The sequence below is a fragment of the Capricornis sumatraensis genome, chromosome X (assembly GCF_032405125.1).
Source record: "Capricornis sumatraensis isolate serow.1 chromosome X, serow.2, whole genome shotgun sequence".
Lineage (NCBI taxonomy): Eukaryota > Metazoa > Chordata > Mammalia > Artiodactyla > Bovidae > Capricornis > Capricornis sumatraensis.
The window spans coordinates 81335706-81357594 of NC_091092.1; the positions used below are offsets into that span (position 1 = coordinate 81335706).

The following is a 21889-nucleotide window of genomic DNA, read 5'->3' on the forward strand; positions in this document are numbered from 1 at the left end:
TACGGGGAGGAAGGAGGGAGGGGGGTTCAGGATGGAGAACACGTGTATACCTGTGGCGGATTCATGTTGATGTATGGCAAAACCAATACAATATTGTAAAGTAATTAACCTCCAATTAAAATAAATAAATTTATATTAAAAAATAAAAGAAAAAAAACAAATGGATGTGATCTAGACAATTATCATTTTCCATTGAAACACAAAAGTTCTCCCTTTTGATGAAAGTTAATCTCAAAGAAAAAATATTCTTGATTAAAAAATAAGACTAGTCTCATTAGATTTGGCCTAATTATTTGTAGTTGCAATAAGGATAATCATTTGATATATGGGTCTGTTTAAGTTTGCATTACTGAAAGTTTTCAAGAATTGTAGATTGTAATTTTTTAAATATAATTTATTTATTTTAATTGGACGCTAATTACTTTACAATATTGTATTGGTTTTGCCATACATCAACATGAATCCACCACGGGTGTACATGTGTTCCTCATCCTGAACCCCCCTCCCACCTCCCTCCCCATACCATTTCACCTGCAGAACCTAAAAACTTGAGTGAGTTCTTCTCTAGATAGGCAAAATATCCTGAAGTTTTCATTTCTGCCAGGAAGAGACTGTCCTCACTCAACTATAAGGCCAGGAACTCTGCAAGCCAGGTATTAACCTGATTTTCCCAAGAGGGCTTTGTAATCTTTGTTAGCCCCATAGTCAACCTTGCTCATTAAACGTATCTGGTCATATCTGCTTCAATGAGAATCATTTCAGATATGTCATTACAGGTAAGGCCTTGGTTGCGTAATTTAATGTTTCCAATCATTTCCTAATAATAAAGAGGACAGACCCTAATTTAACCTATGTAAATAATGATACTGTTATGTAAATGAGATTATTTAATTTCAGTTTCTGAATCCCGGAGGGGATTTGGCAGAGATAATTTGACTTACAAATGTAATTTAAAGGTGAAAGTCATTTCATCCCCACTTAACAATAGAATAATCTAAATTGTTTTGAATTATAATATTTATAACTTACCAAATCTATATGTGTAGTTACAGAATAAGAGAAATGGGTTCCTTTATATATCCAAAAATAAAACTTTATAGCATCAGTATTCCCATGGACAGAGGAGCCTGGTGGGCCACAGCCCCATGGGATCACAAGTATGCGACATGACTTAGCAACTAAGTCACAGCCACATCAGTAATATTACAGACGAAACCCTCAGTCATCCTTCATTAATTCATTCAGTCCTATGTCGTTCTTGTTTTACTAAACCTTGTATTAGCAAACCCATAAATTCATCTGATCCTCTATTAGAGTTCTCAGAATCCTGACTCAGTTCAATGGTATGATCTCAAAGTATTTTAAAGGGTTTTATCAGAAGCCTGTACACAAAAGGATTGGTATAGTCCTTTTCTTTGGGGTTCTGAGAAAGTCCTTGTTTGTTAACAGTGAAGTACTCTGGCCTGTAAACAATTGCAAGCACTTTCAGGGATGTATTAGATTAAAATATAAAGTTATATCTATAGATGAGGAAAAGATTCTCATAGCTGTGGCTAACTTTCCACTAGGCATTTTCAAAAGTGAGAGATATGATGAGAGTTCATTAATAATAATGCAACAGACAAAGACTTGTGACTATTTCTGTGATATACAGAACAAATAAAGTCAATCCAAAAAAAGGTTTTGGACAAAATATTTATGAACATAATGATTTCTAGCTCCAAGGAAGGGTGGATGTTGCATCTAATTTATAAAATGGGTGAATATAATCTTTAGAAAAAAATCTTCAGGTACAAGGTAATAATAATGGCATAATATACCAACCATATAGTTAGAGTATACCAGAAATACATTAAAAATATCATGCAAATGGAATCAATAATCTGGGGTAGTCCTAAACATCTCTATATTAATAAGATTCCAACAGTAAGAGAAATGAGTCCCCAATTGAAACCACTGATTTGAAGACACTAAATTCAAATTAAAGAATCAACATTACATTCAAGTTGATATTAAAAAAATAGATTACAGCTGATAAGACTATACTGCTTTCTAGTATTAGGCAGGGAGTAGGAAATGGCAACCCACTCCAGTATTCTTGCCTGGAGAATTCTGTGGACAGAGGAGCCAGGAAGGCTGCTCTCCATAGGGTCGCACAGAGTCAGACATGACTGAAGCGACTTAGCATGCATGCCTGCTTTGGAGAAGGAAATGGCAACCCGTTCAAGTATTCTTGCCTGGAGAATCCCAGGGACAGGAGCCTGGTGGGCTGCCGTCTATGGGGTCGCACAGAGTCGGACAAGACTGAAGCGACTTAGCAGCAGCAGCAGCAGCAGCAGCAGCAGCAGCAGTATCAGGCAAGGAAGCACCAAGAAACATATCATGGACAATGAGAGCGTTGACAATTTTCTAGTAACTTCCTGTACAACATATAATGTTTGAAATATGTGTAATAAAACATTTTACCCACACACATTTAACCCAGGGAAGGCTAAGCATTTATTTGATTTGACAGTGTTTCCTATGCAACCCAAATGATAAAATCAAAAGTACCCAAACTGTGCACTGGCCAGTTTAAGAAGGTAGTTGTATGCACAATCTTGTCATAGGGAAAACCTTCATTAATGAGGAACATTTTAACGAAAAAGAAGGATACTTGGGGGTATTGTAGAGGTAGGTAAACAAGGAAGTCATTTGTGAGTCTTATGGTAGTCATGAGAAAGATAGAGATAGGTCTTGTATGTGAGGGCAGGGTGGTCCTTTGTGGTTTGTTGTTTTTCAGCACATGAAAGGGTATTTCTTAATAGTCTCTGCTGTCCTGGAGCCCAGAGCTCAGAATAAGTTCAATGTTGTCAGTGTTCTAAGATTCACAGTGCAGGGTATAACCAAGAGTGCTTTCAAAGGGAAGTGCCAGCTCTCAGTTCAGTTCAGTCACTCAGTCATGTCTGACTCTTTGCGACCCCATGAATCACAGCACGCCAGGCCTCCCTGTCCATCACCAACTCCTGGAGTCCACTCAGACTCACGTCCATCGAGTCAGTGATGCCATCCAGCCATCTCATCCTCGGTCGTCCCCTTCTCCTCCTGTCCCCAATCCCTCCCAGCATAAAAGTCTTTTCCACTGAGTCAACTCTTCGCATGAGGTGGCCAAAGTACTGGAGTTTCAGCTTCAGCATCATTCCTTCCAAAGAACCAATAAACTACTAGAGCTCATGAAAGAATTTGGTCAACTTGAAGGATACAAAAGTAATATACAGAAATCTGTAATGTTTCCATGTACTAACAACCAATTATCAGAAAGAGAAATGAAGGAGATAATCCCATTGAAACTATTGCATCAAAAATAATAAAATACCTAGGGATACAGACCTGTCTAAGGAGGTGAAAGACTTGTACATGGAAGACAATAAGACACTGATGAAAGAAAATGAAGATGGCACAAACAATTGAAAAGATACGCATTGGAAAAATTAAGTAATCAAAATAAGCATACTACCCACGACAATCTATAGATTCAATGAAATTGCTACTAAAATACCAGGGACATTTTTCACAGAACTAGAATAAACAAGTTTAAAATCTGTATGGAAACACAAAAGATCCCAAATAACCAAAGGAATCTTTAGGAAGAAGAAGAAAGCTGAAGGGATTGTACTCTCAGACTACAGACTATATAAAAGACTGGAGTGCTGCAGTTCATGTGGTCACAGTGTTGAACATGACTTAATGACTGACCAACAGAAACAGTTATAGAAAAAAATATGGTATTGCATAAAAACAGACAAATAGATCAATGGACCGGTATAGAGCACCTTGGGGGGGAAAAACAAACACACACACACACACACACTTATGATCGATGAATGTTGTCAAAGGAGGCCAGATATAAAATGAAGAAAAAATCTCTTTAATAAATGGCACTGGGAAAACTGGACAGCTTCATGTAGAAGAATGAAATTCTCTTACACCATATACAAAAATAAATTCACAACGGATTAAAGACATAAATGTAAGACAGAAAAACATAAAACTACTTGTTGTTCAGTCACAAAGTGTTTTCTGACTCTTTGCAACCCCATGAAATGCAGGACATTATACTTCCTTGTCCTTTACTATCTCCCAGAGTTTGCTCAGATTCATGTCCATTGAGTCAGTGTTGCCATCGAACTGTCTCATCCTCTGTCTCCTTCTTCTCCTTGGACCCTCAATCCTTTCTAGCATCAGGGTCTTTTCCAAAGAATCGGCTCTTCACATCAGAAGAACAAAGTATTGGAGCTTCAGCATAATTTCAGTTCTGTTCAGTCACTCAGTCGTGTCCAACTCTTTGAGACCCCATGTACTGCAACACGCCAGGCTTACCTGTCACCAACTCCCAGAGCTTGCTCAAACTCAAGTCCATCTAGTTAGTGATGCCATCCAACCATCTCATGCTCTGTCATCCCCCTCTCCTCCTGCCTTCAATCTTTCCTAGCATCAGGGTCTTTCCCAATGAATCAGTTCTTCATATCAGGTGGTCAAAGTACTGGCACTTTAGTTTCAGCATCATTTTCCAATGAATATTCAAGGTTGATTTCCTTTAGGATTGACTGGTTTGATCTCCTTGCAGGCCAAAGGACTCTCAAGAGTCTTATCCAACACCAGAGTTTAAAAGCATCAATTCTTTGGCGTTCAGCTTTATTTATAGTCCAACTTTGACATCCATACATGATTACTGGAAAAACCAGAGCCTTGACTAGACGGACCTTTGTTGGCAAAGTAACGTCTGCTTTTTGATATTCTGTCTAGGTTCATCATAGCTTTTCTTCCAAGCAGCAAGCGTCTTTTAATTTCATGGCTGCAGTCACCATCTACAGTGATTTTGGAGCCCAAGAAATAAAGTCTCTCACTGTTTCCATTGTTTCCCCATCTATTTGCCATGAAGTGATGGGACTGGATGCCATGGTCTTAGTTTTTTGAATGTTGAGTTTTAAGCTAACTATTTCACTATCCTCTTTCACTTTCATGAAGAGGATCTTTAGTTCCTCTTAACTTTCTGCCAGAAGGGTGGTGTCATCTGCATATCTGAGGTTATTGATATTTCTCCTGGCAATCTTGATTTCAGCTTGTGCTTCATCCAGCCCGGCATTTCACAGGATGTACTCTGCATATAAGTTAAATAAGCAGAGTGACAATGTATAGACTTGATGTACTTCTTTCCCAATTTTGATTCAGTCTGTTGTTCCATGTCAGGTTCTAAATGTTGCTTCTTGACCTGCATACAGATAAGGTGATCTTGTATTCCCATCTCTTGAAGAATTTTCCACAGTTTGTTGTGATCTACACAGTCAAAGGCTTTGGCATAGTCAATAAAGCAGAATTAGATTTTTTTTTTTTCCTGGAACTCTCTTGCTTTTTTGATGATCCAATGGATGTTGGCAAATTTATCTCTGGTTCCTCTGCCTTCTCTAAATCCAGCTTGAACATCTGGAAGTTCTCGGTTCACATACTTCTGAAGCCTTGCTTAGAGAATTTTGAGCATTATTTTGCTAGCTCGTGAGATGAGTGCAATTGTGCAGTAGTTTGAACATTATTTGGAATTGGAATGAGAACTGACCTTTTCCAGCCCTGTGGCCACTGCTGCGTTTTCCAAATTTGTTGGCATATTGCGTGCAGCACTTTCACAGCGTCATCTTTTAGTATTTGAAGTAGCTCAACTGGAATTCTATCACTTCCACTAACTTTGTTTGTAACGATGCTTCCTAAGGCCCACTTGACTTCTCATTCTAGGATGTCTGGCTCTAGGTGAGTGATCACACCATTGTGGTTATCTGGGTCATGAAGATCTTTTTTGTATAGATTTTCAGTGTATTCCTTCCACCTCTTTTAATATCTTCTTCTTCTGTTAGATCCTTACCATTTCTGTCCTTTATTGTGCCCATCTTTACATGAAATTTTCCCTTGGTATCTCTAATTTTCTTGATGAGATCTTTCGTCTTTCCTGTTCTATTGTTTTCCTCTATTTCTTTGTATTGATCACTGAGGAAGGCTTTTTTTATCTCTCCTTGATATGCTTTGGAACTCTGCATTCACTTTGGTATATCTTTCTTTTTATCCTTTGCCTTTTGCTTCTGTTCTTTTCTCAGCTATTTGTATGGCCGCCTCCGATAACCATTTTACCTTTCTTTTTTTCAGCATCACATCTTCCAGTTCAGGATTATTTTCCTTTATGATTGACTGGTTTGATCTCCTTGCTGCCCACGGTACTCTCAAGACTATTCTCCAGCACAACAGTTTCAAACCATCAGTTCTTCAGCACTCAGTCTTCTTTATGGTCCAATGTTCATGTCCGTACATGATTACTGGAAAAACCATAGCTTTGACTATACGTACTTTTGTTGGCAAAGTAACTTCTCTGTTTTTAATGCTCTGTCTAGGTTTGTCAAAACTTTTCTTCCAAGAGCAAGTGTCTTAATTTCATGGCTGCAGTCACTGTCCACATTCATTTTGGAGCCTGTTAAAATAAAATTTGTTACTCTTTCTACTTTTTCTCCATCTATTTGACATGAAGTGATGGGACCAGATACCATGATCTTAGTGTTTTGAATGTTGAGTTTTATGCCAACTTTTTCACTGTCCTGTTTGACCCTCATCAAGAGACTCCTTAGTTCGTCTTCATTTTCTGCCATTAGATTGGTATCATCTGCATATCTGAGGTTTTTGATATTTCTCCCAACCGTCTTGATTGCAGTTTGTGATTCATCTAGCCTGGCATTTCACATGATGTACTCTACAAAGAAGCTAAATAAGCAGCATGACAATATACAGGCTTAATGTATTCCATTCCCAACTTTGAACCAGTCTGCTGTTCCATGTGCAGTTCTAACTGTGCTTCTTGACCTGCATACAGGTTTCTCATGAGACAGGTAAGGTGGTCTGGTATTCCCATCTCTTTAAGAATTTTCTGCAGATTGATTTACTCCTTACAGTCGAAGGCTTTTATGTAGTCAATGAAGCAGAAGTAGTTTTCATATAATTCCTTGCTTTTTGTACAATCTAACAAATGTTGGCAATTTGATCGCTGGTTCTTCTGCCCTTTGTAAATCTAGCTTGTACATCTGAAAGTTCTCAGTTCACATACTGCTGAAGCCTAGCTTGAAGCATTTTGAGAATTACCTTAGCATGTGAAATGAGTGAAATTGTACATACTTTGAACAGTCTTTGCCATTGTCCTTCTTTGAGATTGGAATAAAAACTGACCTTTTCCATTACTGTGGCCCCTGCTGAGTTTTCCAAATTTGCTGACATATTGAGTGCAGCAATTGAACACTAAAATGTTAGGATTTTAAATAACTGACCTGGGCTTCCATCACTTCCACTAAATTTGTTCATAGTAATGCTTCCTAAGACCCACTTGACTTCACAGTCCAGAATGTTTGGCTGCAAGTGACCACACCATTGTGGTTACCTGGGTCATTAAGACCCTTTTTGTATAGTTCTTCTGTGTATTCTTGCCACCTTTTAAAAATCTCTTCTGCTTTTATTAGGTCCTTCTTGTTTCTGTCCTCGTGCTCATCATTGTATGAAATGTTCCTTTGGTATCTCCAATTTTCTTGAAGAGATCTCTAGTCTTTCCCATTCTATTGTTTTCTTTTATTTCTTTGCATTGTTCACTTAAGAAGGCTTTCCTGTCTCTCCTTGCTACTCTCTGGAACTCTACATTCAGTTGGGTATATCTTTTCCGTTCTCCTTTGCCTTTCAATTTTCTTCTTTTCTCACCTATTTGAAAGGCCTTCTCCAACAACCACTTTTCTGTCTTGCATTTCTTTTTCTTTCGGATGATTTTGGTTAACACACAAACGTCCATCCATAGTTCTTTAGGCACTTGGTCTACCGGATCTAATCCTTTGAATCTATTTGTCACCTCCACTGTATAATCATAAGGGGTTTTATTTTGGTTATACCTGGATGGTCTAGTGGTTTTCCCTACTTTCTTCAATTTAAGTCTGAATTTTGCAATAGGGAGCTCATGATCTGAGCCACAGTCAGCTCCCAGTCTTGTTTTCACTGATTGTATAGAGCTTCTCCATCTTCAGCTACAAAGAATATAATCAGTCTGATTTTTGTATTGACCATCTGGTGATGTCCATGTATAGAGTCATCTTTTGTGTTGTTGGAAGATGGTGTTTATTTTCTTCAAATTCTTTTCTCATATAGAGTGAGTCCTTGTGCTATACCATAGGTCCTTGTTGATTATCTGTTTTATATAGAGTAGTGTATATATGTTAATCTCAACCTCCTGTTTTATTCCTCCCCAACTTTCCACTCTGGTAACCATACATAAGTGTTTTTTTTTTTTTCCCTACGTTTGTGATTCTGTTTCTGTTTTTAAGATAAATTCATTTATATAGTTTTGGATTCCACATAAGTCATAATGTGGGAGACCCAGGTTCGATCTCTGGGTCAGGAAGATTCCCTGGAGAAGGAAATGGCAACCCACTGCAGTACTCTTGCCTGGAAAATCCCATGGATGGAGGAGCCTGGTAGGCTACAGTCCATATGGTCGCAAAGAGTCAGACACAACTGAGTGACTTCACTTCACTAAGTTATATCATATGATAGTTGTCTCTCTGTGTCAGATTGCTTCACTTAGTATGATAGTCCCTATGTCCATCCATGTTGCTACAAGTGGAAATATTTCATATTTTTATGGCTGAGTAATAATTACATTTTATATATGTGCTATATATACAGATAGCATCTCAGACTCAGTGGACATGAATTTGAATAGGAGATAGTGAAGGACGGGGGAGCCTGGCACGCTGCTGTTTCTGGGGTTGCAAAGAGTCAGTCATGAGTTAGTGATTGAACAAAAACAACATTTATGTACCACATCTTCAGTATCCCTTCATCTGTTAATGGATATCTTGGCTATTGTAAATAGTATTGAAATGAAATTTTTATGCATATGTCTTTTCAAATTATGGTTTTCTCTGGATATTTGCTGAGGAATGGGATTGCTGGATCATGTATGTGTGCACATTTGTCTGCTAAGTCTGCATTTCCATTGCTACCCTGCAGATTGATTCATCACTACATCTTTCTAGATTCCATATACATGTGTTAATATACAATATTTGTCTTTCTCTTTCCGAGTTACTTCACCTCATTAAGACTACTCAAATGTGTTCTTTTTTATAGCAGTTATATTCCATTATATATATATATATATATATATATATAAAATCTATTCATCTATAAATGGACATCTAGGTTGGTTTCATGTTCTAGCTATTATAAAAAATGCTTCAACAAACATTTTGGTACATGTGTCTCTTTATATTATGGTTTTCTCAGGGTATATGCCTTGTAATGTGATTGTTGGCTTATATGGTAGTTGTAGTCCTAGTTTTTTAGGGAATTTCCATACTGTTCTCCAGTGGCTGTATCAGTTTACATTATGAAAACTATAAGACACTGATGAAAAAAATCAGAGATGACACAAATGGTGAGATAGATCATATTCTTGAATAGGAAGAATCAATATTGTGAAAATGACTATACTACCCAAAGTAACCTAAAGATTCGGTGCAGTCCCTATCAATCTACCAATTGTATTTTTCACAGAACTAGAACAATCAGTTTCACAATTTGTATGGAAAGACAAAGAGCCTGCATAGCCAAAGTACTTTCAAAAAGAAGAATGGAACTGGAGGAATGAAGCTTCCTGACTTGAGACTATACTACAAAGCTACAGTCATTAAGACAAAGCCAAAGTGCTTTGAAAAAGAAGAATGGAGCTGGAGGAATCAACCTCCCTTCAGTTCAGTTCAGTCGCTCAGTTATGTCCGACTCTTTGCAACCCCTTGGGCTGCAGCATGCCAGGCCTCCCTATCCATCACCAACTTCCAGTGTTTACTCAGACTCATGTCCATTGAGTCAGTGATGCCATCCAACCATCTCACCCTCTGTTGTCCCCTTCTCCTCTCATCTTAAATCTTTCCCAGCATCAGGATCTTTTCCAGTGAGTCAGTTCTTTGCATCAGGTGGCCAAAGTACTGAAGTTTCAGCTTTAGCATCAGTCCTTCCAATGAATATTCAGGGCTGATTCTTTTAGAATAGATTGTTTGGATCTCCTTGCAGTCCAAGGAACTCTCAAGAGTCTTCTAAAAGCGTCAGTTCTTTGGCACTCAGCTTTCTTTATAGTACAACTCTCACATCCATACATGACTACTGGAAAAACCATAGCTTTGACTAGATGGACTTTACTTGCCAACAACTTTTGTTTCTTCAGACTGTGCTACAAACTGCAGTCATTAAAACAGCATGGTATTGGCACAAAAACAGAAATAAAGACCAGTGGAACAAGTTAGAAAGCACCTATGGGCACTTTATCTTTGACAAGGGAGGCAAGAATGCACAATGTAGAAAAGACCATGTCTTCAATAAGTGGTACTGGGAAAACTGTACAGCTACATGTAAAAGAATGAAACTAGAATACTTTCTAACACCATACACAGAAATAAACACAAAATGGTTAAAAGATTTAAATGTAAGGCCAGAAACGATCAGGCTCTTAGAGGAAATCATGGGCAGTGCACTCTTTGACATGTATCACGCAAGATCCTCACTTAGAGTAATGAACTAAAAAGAAAAGTGAATAAATGGGACTTAATTAAGCATAAAAGCTTTTTCATAGCAAAGAAAATAAACAAGTTTAAAAAGACAACCCTCAGAATGGGAGAAAATAATTTCAAGCGAAACAGCTGGCAGTGGATTAATTTCCGAAACATACACAGCTGATGCACCTCAATACCAGAAAAACAAACAACCCAATAAAAAAATATGAGTGAAAAACCCAAACATTCTCCCAAAGAATACATACAGAAGGGCAACAAACACATGAAAAGATGCTCAACATTGCTTGTTACTAGAGAAATGCAAATCAAAACTACAACAAGGTATCACATCACACCAGTCAGAATGGCCATCATTTAAAAATCTACAAAAAATTAATGCCATAGCGGATGTGCAGAAAAGGAAACCTTTTTGCATTGTTGGTGGGAATCCATCATTTATTGTTTGTAGACTTTTTTGATGAGTATTCTGACCAATATGAGATGATACCTCACTGCAGTTTAGATTTTCATTTCTTTAATAGTTAGAGATGTTGAGCATCTTTTCATGTGATTTTTGGCCATCTGTATGTAGCTCTATTTTTAGTTTCTTAAGGAACCTCCATACCAATTTATATTCCCACCAAGAGTGTAGGAGACTTCCCTTTTCTCCATATGCTCTCCATCATTGTTGTAGACTTTTTGATGATTGCCATTCTGACCAGTGTGAGGTGATACCTCATTGCAGGTTAAATTTGCATTTTTTTAGTAATTAGTGCTATTAAACATCTGTTCATGTGTTTTTGGCCATCTGCATGTGTTATTTTGAGAAATACATATTGAAATATTCTGCTCATTTTTTTTAATTGGGCTATTTATTTTTTGATATTGTGCTGCATGAGCAGTTTGTATATTTTGGACATTAATTCCTTGTGCTGTTTGCAAATCTTTTCTCCCATTCTTTGGGTTGTCTTTTATCTTTGTTTATGGTTTCCTTTTCTGTGCAACAGCTTTTAAGTTTAATTAGGTTACATTTGTTTATTTCTTTGTATGGTGTTCAGTTCAGTTGCTCAGTTGTGTCTTACTCTGTGACCCTATGGACTGCAGCATGCCAGGCCTCCCTGTCCATCACCAACTCCCGGAGTTTACTCAAACTCGTGTCCATTGAATCGGTGATGTCATCCAACCATCTCATCCTCTGTCATCCCCTTCTTCTCCTACCATCAAATTTTCACAGCATCAGGGTCTTTTCCACTGAGTCAGTTCTTTGCATCAGCTGGCCAAAGTATTGGAATTTCAGCATCAGCATCAGTCCTTCCAGTGAATATTCAGGACTGATTTCCTTTAGGATGGACTGGTTTGATCTCTCTGCAGTCCAAGGGACTCTTAAGAGTCTTCTCCAATACCACAGTTCAAAAACATCAATTGAACTTTGAACTGTATGGTGTTAGAATGTCCTGATTTCTTCTTTTACATGTAGCTCTCCAGTTTTCCCAGCACCAATAATTGACAATGCTGTCATTTTTCAATTGTATATTCCTGACTTTTTTTATCTTCGACCAATTGACTAAATGTGTCTGGGTTTCTTTCTGGGCTTTCTATCTTGTTCCACTCATCCAGAAGCCTATCTTTGTGCCAGTACCATATGTTTTGCTTCCTGATTCCTCCAGATCTTTTTTTTTTTTTTCCTTCTAAATTGCTTTGGCTATTTGGAGTTCTTTGTGTTTTCATAGAAATTTTAAGAATTTTTGCTTTTAGATTAGCAAAAAAAAAAAAATGTTATTTTGATAGGGATTTCATTCAACCAGTAGATTGCCTTGGGTATTAGAGTCATTTTGACTAAATCAGTTCTTCCAGTCGAAGAAAATGTTATATCTTTCCAAACCTGTTTCTGTCATCTTCAGTTTCCTTCATTACAGTTTTTGGAGTACTTGTGTTTGGCCTCCATAGGTACCTTTATGCCTAGGTATTTTATTTTGTTGCTGATGTGATGATTTGGGATAATTTCCTTAATTTTTCTTTCTGATCTTTTGTTGTTAGTGTATAGATATTCAACAGACTTTTTTGTATTAATTTTGTATCCTGCTAGACCAATCAGGTATGACCTGAATCAAATCCCTTGTGATTATACAGTGGAAGTGAGAAATAGATTTAAGGGCCTAGATCTGATAGATAGAGTGCCTGATGAACTATGGAATGAGGTTTGTGACATTGTACAGGAGACAGGGATCAAGACCATCCTCATGGAAAAGAAATGCAAAAAAGCAAAATGGCTGTCTGAGGAGGCCTTACAAATAGCTGTGAAAAGAAGAGAAGCGAAAAGCAAAGGAGAAAAGGAAAGATAAAAGCATCTGAATGCATAATTCCAAAGAATAGCAACAAGAGATAAGAAAGCCTTCTTCAGCAATCAATGCAAAGAAATAGAGGAAAACAACAGAATGGGAAAGACTAGAGATCTCTTCAAGAAAATTAGAGATACCAAGGGAACATTTTATGCAAAGATGGGCTTGATAAAGGACAGTAATGGTATGGACCTAACAGATGCAGAAGATATTAAGAAGAGGTGGCAAGAATACACAGAAGAACTGTACAAAACAGATCTTCACGACCCAGATAATCATGATGGTGTGATCACTCACCTCGAGCCAGACATCCTGGAATGTGAAGTCAAGTGGGCCTTAGAAAGCATCACTACGAACAAAGCTAGTGGAGGTGATGGACTTCCAGTTGAGCTGTTTCAAATCCTGAAAGATGATGCTGTGAAAGTGCTGCACTCAATATGCAAGCAACTTTGGAAAACTCAGCAGTGACCACAGGACTGGAAAAGGTCAGTTTTCATTCCAATCCCAAAGAAAGGCTATGCCAAAGAATGTTCAAACTACTGCACAATTGCACTCATCTCACATGCTAGTAAAGTAATGCTCAAAATTCTCCAAGCCAGGCTTCAGCAATACATGAACCGTGAACTTCCAGATGTTCAAGCTGGTTTTAGAAAGGGCAGAGGAACCAGAGATCAAATTGCCAACATCTGCTGGATCATGGAAAACCCAAGAGAGTTCTAGAAAAACATCTATTTCTTCTTTATTGACTCTGCCAAAACCTTTGACTGTGTGGATCACAATAAACTGTGGAAAATTCTGAAAGAGATGGGAATACCAGACCACCTAATCTGCCTCTTGAGAAATCTGTATGCAGGTCAGGAAGCAACAGTTAGAACTGGACATGGAACAATAGACTGGTTCCAAATAAGAAAAGGAGAAAGTCAAGGCTGTATATTGTCTCCCTGCTTATTTAACTTATATGTAGAGTACATCATGAGAAACGCTGGACTGGAAGAAACACAAGCTGGAATCAAGATTGCCGGGAGAAATATCAATAACCTCAGATATGCAGATGACACCACCCTTATGGCAGAAAGTGAAGAGGAACTAAAAAGCCTCTTGATGAAAGTGAAAGAGGAGAGTGAAAAAGTTGGCTTAAAGCTCAACATTCAGAAAACGAAGATCATGACATCCGGTCCCATCACTTCATGGGAAATAGATGGGGAAGCAGTGGAAACAGTGTCAGACTTTATTTTTTGGAGGGGGGCTCCAAAATCACTGCAGATGGTGATTACAGCCATTAAATTAAAAGATGCTTACTCCTTGGAAGGAAAGCTATGACCAACCTAGATAGCATATTCAAAAGCAGGGACATTACTTTGCCGACTAAGGTCCATCTAGTCAAGGCTATGGTTTTTCCAGTGGTCATGTATGGATGTGAGAGTTGGACTGTGAAGAAAGCTGAGCGCCGAAGAATTGATGGTTTTGAAGTGTGGTGTTGGAGAAGACTCTTGAGAGTCTCTTAGACTGCAAGGAGATCCAACCAGTCCATTCTGAAGGAGATCAGTCCTGGGATTTCTTTGGAAGGACTGATGCTAAAGCTGAAACTCCAGTACTTTGGCCACCTCATGCGAAGTGTTGACTCAGTGGAAAAGACTCTGATGCTTGGAGGGTTGGGGGCAGGAGGAGAAAGGGACAACCAAGGATGAGATGGCTGGATGGCATCACTGACTCGATGGACGTGAGTCTGAGTGAACTCCGGGAGATGTTGATGGACAGGGAGGCCTGGCATGCTGCGATTCATGGGGTCGCAAAGAGTCGGACATGACTGAGCGACTGAACTGACTGACTGACTGTACTAAATTCACTGATGAGCTCTAGTAGTTTTTTGGTAGCATCTTTAGGCTTTTTATTTATAGTATCCTATCATCTGTAGCAGTTAGAGTTTTACTTTTTCTTTTATAATTTGTATTGCTTTGTTTCTTTTTTTTTCCAATTACTGTGACTTGGACTTCCATATTATGTTGAATAAAAATGTGTGAATTCAGAGTGGACATCCTTGTCTTCTTTCTATTCTTAGAAGAATGTTTTCAGTTTTTTTTTCTATTAAATTTCTTACAATATTACTTCTGTTTTTTTTTTTTTTTTTGGACATGGAGCATGTGGGATCTCAGCTCCCCAGCAAGAGATCAAACCCAGAAGCCTTAATTGAAAGACAAAGTCTTAACTAGATTGCCTGGGAAATACTGTGGAGAGGTTTTTTTTTTTTTTAAATCATATATGGGTAATTTTGTCAAAAGATTTTTCTACATCTATTGAGATGATCATATGGTTTTTATTCCTCAATTTGTTGATGGAGTGTACTGCAGTAATTGATTTGTGGATATTGAAAAATTTTTGTATCCCTGAAATATATCTCATGTGATCATGGTCTATGATCCTTTTAATGTATTTTTGAATTCAGTTTACTGTTATTTTGTTGAACATCTTTGCATCTATATTCATCAGTGATATTGGCCTTTAATATTCTTTTTTATGGTATATTTTCTTGGTTGTGGTATCAGGGTGATGTTGGACTCATAGAATGAGTTTGAGAGTGTTCCTCCTTTGCAATTTTTTGGCATTGTAGTTTGAAAAGAATAGGTTTTAAATCTTCTATAAATATTTGATAGAATTTGCATGTGAAGCCATCTTGTCCTGGACTTTTGACTGTTGGGAGCTTTTAAGTCACAGTTTGTATTTAATTTCTTGTGGTTGATCTGTTCATTTTTTTTTTTTTTAAATTTCTTCCTGGTTCAGTCTTGGAAGCTTATACTTTCTAAGAGTTTGTCTAGTTCTTCTTGGTTTTCTATTTTAATGTCATACAGTTGCATTTAGTAGTCTTTAAGAATTCTTTGCATTTCTGTGTTGTCAGTTGTAACTTCTTTTTCAATTCTGAATTTACTGACTTGAGCCCTCCTTCCTTTTTTTTTTGTGTGTGTGGTTCTGGGTAATGTTTATCCATTTTGTTTATATTTTCATTGATCTTTACTGTTCTTTTCTTCATCTCTATTTCTTTTATTTCTGTTTTGTTCTTTATTTCCTTCAACTAACTTTGAGATTTTTTTTTGTTGTTGTTGTTGTTCTTGTAGATATAAGGTGAGTTTGTTTATTTGAAAATTTTGTTTTTTAGGTAAGGTATTATTGCTATACACTTCCCTCTTAATACTGCTTTTCCTGTTTGCACAGGTTTTCATCATTATGTTTTCGTTGTCTTTTATCTCTAGATATAGTTTGATTTCTTCTTTGATATCTTCAGTGATACATTTATTGTTTAGTAGAATATTTTTTAGCCTGCACATGTTGATGTTTCTTTTACAGTTATTTCTTTCTTGCAGTTAATTTCTGATATCATAGTGTTGTGGTCTGAAAAAATGTTTGATATTTCAGTTTTCTTAAATTTACTGAGGCCTACTTTTTGGCCCAGAATAAGATCTATCCTGTCGAATGTTTCATGTGCACTTGAAAAGAATGTGCATTCTATTGCTTTTGGGTTAATAAATATCAGTTAAGTCTAGCATGTCATTTAAGGTCTGTGTCCTTACTGATTTTCTGTCTGGGTGATCTGTTCATTGCTGCAAGTGAAATGTTAAAGTCCCTCACTATCATTGTGCCACTGTTTGTCCTTTTATGGCTGTTAGCATTTGCCTTATGTATTGAGGTGCTCCTTTGTTGAGTGAATGTATTTACTGTGCTATGTCCCTTCAGTCATGTTCCCAGGTGGCACTGGTGGTAAAGAACCTGCCTGCCAATGCAGGAGACATAAGAAATGCAGATTTGATCCCTGGGTCAGGAAGATCCCCTGGAGGAAGAAATTACAACCCACTCCAGTATTCCTGTCTAGAGAATCCCATGGACAGCAGAGCCTGGTGGGCTATAGTCCATGGGATTGCAAAGAGTGCATATATATTTATAATTTTTATATCTTTTCCTTATTGGATTGATCGTGAACATTATGTAGTGTCCTTCTTTGTCTCTTTTAACAATCTATATATTAAGGCCTATTTTATTAGTGATGAATATTGCTACTCTGTCTTTGTTTTGATTATAGTTTTCCTGGAATACCCTTTTCCATCCCCTCACTTTCAGTATGTGCCCCTAGATGTGAAATTAATTTCTCTGACAGCATACATACAGGTCTTGATTTCATAATTGTTCAGTCAGTCCATGTCTTTTGGCTGGAGCATTTGATCCTTTCACATTTAAGTTAATTACCAGTATGTATGTTCTTATTGCCATTTTGTTAATTGTTTTGAATTGGTTTTTGTAGGTCTGTTTTCTTTCTTTCCTCATTTGTTCTCTTCTCTTAGTTTTTATGACTATCTGCAGTGTTGTGTTTGGATCACTTTTGTGTGTGTGTATATATCTGTTATAGACTTTTGGTTTGCAGTTACCATTAGATTTTTATATTGCAATCTACATATATACAAGATTGTTCTAAGTTGCTGGCCTCTTAATTTCAAATGCATTACCAATATCCCTTCATTTGTACTCTCCTCGTATTATGTTGTTTGGTTTTGATATCTTATTTGTGTGTGTATGGTTTATTGTATGTTTGCCTTTACTAATGAGCTTTCCCATTCATAATTTTCTTTTTCTAGCTGTGCCCTTTTCTTTTTTGCCTAGAGATATTACTTTAGCATTTGTTGTAAAGTTGGTTTCCAAACCAACTGAATTGTGTTAGCTGTGCTGAATTCTGTTAGCTTTTGCTTCCCTGTTAATTTTTTATTTGTCCGTTGAAACTGAATGAGCACCTTGATGGATAGAGTATTCTTTGTTGAAGGTTCTTCCCTTTCATCACTTTTATTTAATTATTTATGTTTGCCACACCACGTATTATATGAGAGCCTAGTTCCTTGATGAGGGATTGAATCCATGCTCCCTGCATTGGAAGCATGGAGTCTTAATCACTGAATCACCAGGAAAGTCCCCCATCCTTTTAAATATATCATTCTATCCCTTCTGGCTTGCCAAGTTTCTGATAAAAATCAGCTAATAACTTTATGGAAATTCTCATGTGTTATTTGTTGCTTTTCCCTTGTTTCTTTTAATATTTTCACCTTGTTTTTAAGTTTTGTCTATTTGATTACTATGTGTCTCATCATGTTTGTCCTTGTGTTTATCCTGCCTTAGACTCTCTGCACTTCCAGAACTTGGGTGACTATTTCCTTACCCATGTTAATGAAGTTTTCAGCTATTATCTCTCTAAATATTTTATTAAGCCCTTTTTTTCTTCTCCTTCTAGGGCCCCTATAATGCAAATATTGGTGTGTGTAAGTTGTCCTACAGGGCTCTTAAGCTGTCCTCATTAAAATTTTTCCCCTATTCTCTCTTCCTTTGCAGTGATTTTCCCCATTCTATATTCCAGCTTACTTATCCATTCTTTTGCCACATTTATTCTCCTATTGACTCCTTCTAGTGTATTTTTCACTTCAGTTATTGTAATGTTCAGTTCTATTTGTTCACTTTATCTTCTAGCTTTTTGTTAAGCATTTCTTGTATCTTCTCCTCTGTTCTGTTTTTGCAGCTTTGGATCTTTACTGCCATTTCTCTGAATTCTTTTTTAGGCATATTGTCTATCTCCAGTTCACTTAGTTGTTTTATGGGTTTTTACTCTGTTGCTTTCTCTTGTGTTTTATTTTGTCTAAATTTCCGTGTTTGTGATATCTGTTCTATAGGCTGCAGGATTGTCACTCCTCTTGCTTCTGGTGTATGTCCCCTGGTGAGTGAGGCTGGCCTAATATGCTTTTACTTGCTTCCTGGTGGGAGGGACTGGTGCCCTTCTACTGGTGGGTGTAACTGCATCTTGTCCCTCTGGAGGGCAGTGCCATGTCAAGGAGTGATTTTAGAGGCTGTTGTGGGCTCAGGAAGACTTAAAGCAGCCTGTTGGTTAATGGGTGGGGCTGCATTCCCACTGTGCTGGTTGTTTGGGCTGATGCATCTCAGCATTAGAGCCTACAGGGTATTTGGTGGGACCAGATCTTACTGACATAATGCTGGTCTTTAGTTGAGCTCAGTTGAATGAGTACTCCTAATATTTCCACTTCCAGTGTCCTTGTCCCCTAGAAAGAAGCACAGCTACCCTTAAGCACCCCAGAAAACCCTGAAAGAAATTCAGGTAGGTCTGGCCTAGGTTCCTATGAGGTCATTGCTTTTTCTGAGGCCCTGTGCACACGAGTCCTTGTGTCCACCCTCTAGGAATAGAGTTTCTGTTTCCCCCAGTTTTGTGGACTTCCTATGATCAAGTTCTGCTAGCCTTCAAAGTTAAATGCTCTGAGATCTCTCTTCCTGCCTCCTGACCCCAGACTGGGGAAGTTGACATGGAGCTCAGAACTCTCACTCTTATGGGAAAACTTTTACTATATAATTATTTTCAATTCATGGGTTGCCCATCTTGCTGGTATGGGATTTGACTGTATAGAGAGTGCACTCCTACTATCTAGTGGTATTTTCTTTGTCCTTATATGTAAAATACCATTTTTGGTAGGTTTGAGTCTTACTTTCTATGGTTGGATAACAGTTAGTTGTGATTTTGGTCTTTTCATGAGAGGAGGTTAGCTCAAGTACTTCTACTCCATCATCTTGTCTCCAAACTTCCTATCTTTTATCCTTTTAATACTACTCATTATAAGAGGCATAAGTTGATTTTGATTTGTATGTTTTATTATGGTTTCAATTTGCACGTTTCTAATGGTTAGTGAGAAACGCTGGGCTGGAAGAAGCACAAGCTGGAATCAAGATTGCCGGGAGAAATATCAATAACCTCAGATATGCAGATGACACCACCCTTATGGCAGAAAGTGAAGAGGAACTAAAGAGCCTCTTGATGAAAGTGAAAGAGGAGAGTGAAAAAGTTGGCTTAAAGCTCAACATTCAGAAAACGAAGATCATTGCATCTGGTCCCATCATTTCATGGGAAATAGATGGGGAAACAATGGAAACAGTGTCAGACTTTATTTTTTGGGCTCCAAAATCACTGCAGATGGTGATTGCAGCCATGAAATTAAAAGACGTTTACTCCTTGGAAGGAAAGTTATGACCAACGTAGATAGCATATTCAAAAGCAGAGATATTACTTTGCCAACAAAGGTCCGTCTAGTCAAGGCTATGGTTTTTCCAGTAGTCATGTATGGATGCGAGAGTTGGACTGTGAAGAAAGCTGAGCGCCGAAGAATTGATGCTTTTGAAGTGTGGTGTTGGAGAAGACTCTTGAGCGTCCCTTGGACTGCAAGGAGATCCAACCAGTCCATTCTAAAGGAGATCAGTCCTTGGATTTCTTTGGAAGGAATGATGCTAAAGCTGAAACTCCAGTACTTTGGCCACCTCATGCGAAGAGTTGACTCATTGAAAAAAACTCTGATGCTGGGAAGGATTGGGGGCAGGAGGAGAAGGGGACGACAGAGGATGAGATGGCTGAATGGCATCACCTACTCTATGGACATGAATTTTAGTGAACTCCGGGAGTTGGTGATGGACAGGGAGGCCTGGTGTGCTGCAGTTCATGGGGTCGCAAAGAGTCGGACATGACTGAATGACTGAACTGAACGGAACTGAATGTATAGTGATTCTAAGCACTTTTTTATTTACCTGATGGCTGTTTCAATATCTTTTTTGGCAAAATTCTTGTTCAGTTCCTTCATCTATTTTTAATTGAATTATTATTGTTGCTATTGAGTTGATGAATCCTTTATGTATTCTGGATATTTACCCTTTATTAGATGTAGGATCTGCAAATATTATCTCTGATTTCACAGGTTGCCTTTTAATTTTGCTACTCATTTCTTTTGCTGTTTGAAGGTCTTTTGTTTGATGTAGTCTCACTTTTAAAATTTTGTTGTTTGTGTTTTAGGTATCATATTCAAAACTCACTGCCAAGACGAATGTTGAAAAGCTTTTCCTTTATGTTTTCTTCTGGTTTTATGGCTTCAGGTTTCACATTTAGGTCTTTAATCCATTTCAAATTAATTTTTGTGAATGGCATAAGATAAGGTCTAGTTTCATTCTTTTACATGTGAACATCCAATTTTTCCACCATCATTTATTGGGAAAAAATGTCTTTGCTTCATTGAATATTCTTGGTTCTCTTATCCAATATTGGCATGGCTGTATTTATGGGTCTTACTTTTGTCCCATAAGTATCTGTTTTTAATGCTGTGCTATTTTTATTACTATAGATTTAAAATATAGATTGAAATCAGGAAGTGTGATGTCTTCTACTTTGTTTTTCTTTCTCAGGACTACTTAGGCTATTAGAGGTCTTTTGTGGTTCCACACAAAGTTTAGAATTATTTTTTCTACTACTGAAAAAAATGGCAATGGGATCTTGATAGGGATTGTATTGTACATAAAGAGCCTGACAGGCTACAGTCCATGGGATCGCAAAGAGTCGGACACGACTGAGCCACTTCACTTCACGTCACTTCACTTCACTTCATAGATGTCTTTACGTATTATTGTCATTTTGACAATTTTAATTCTTCTAATCCATGAAGATAAGGATATTCTGCCATTTGTATCTCTTCATTTTCTCTTGTGGGATTTTTTTTAGTTTTCAGCATAGCGGTTTTTCACCTTCTCAGTTAAATTTATTTCTATTTATTTTATTTTTTGCTGTTATTGTAAATGGTATCATTTTCTTTCTTTTTCAGCTAATTCACTATTAGTATATAGAAATTTTTCTGAATTTTGTATTTTGATTTGTATCCATTAACTTTCCTGGATTTGTTGGTTATATATCAGTTTTTTGGTGGAATCATTAGGATTTTTCTGTATATAAAATCATGTCATGTTCATAAAAACAGTTTAAATTCCTCCTTTCTAATTCTGTTGCATTTTTTTTTCTTTTTGTTGTCTGATTGCTCTGGCTAGGACTTTTAGTACTCTGTTTAATAGGAATGTTGAGAATGGGCACACTTGTCTTGTTCCTCATCCTAGAGG

General features: G+C 37.4%; 1 protein-coding gene across 1 annotated transcript in view; it reads left to right on the forward strand.

Moving 5' to 3' along the window:
* OPHN1 (oligophrenin 1) overlaps positions 1-21889 on the forward strand; it is a 594204-nt gene that overhangs the window by 179336 nt on the left and 392979 nt on the right. The gene's annotated exons all lie outside the window — the stretch shown is intronic.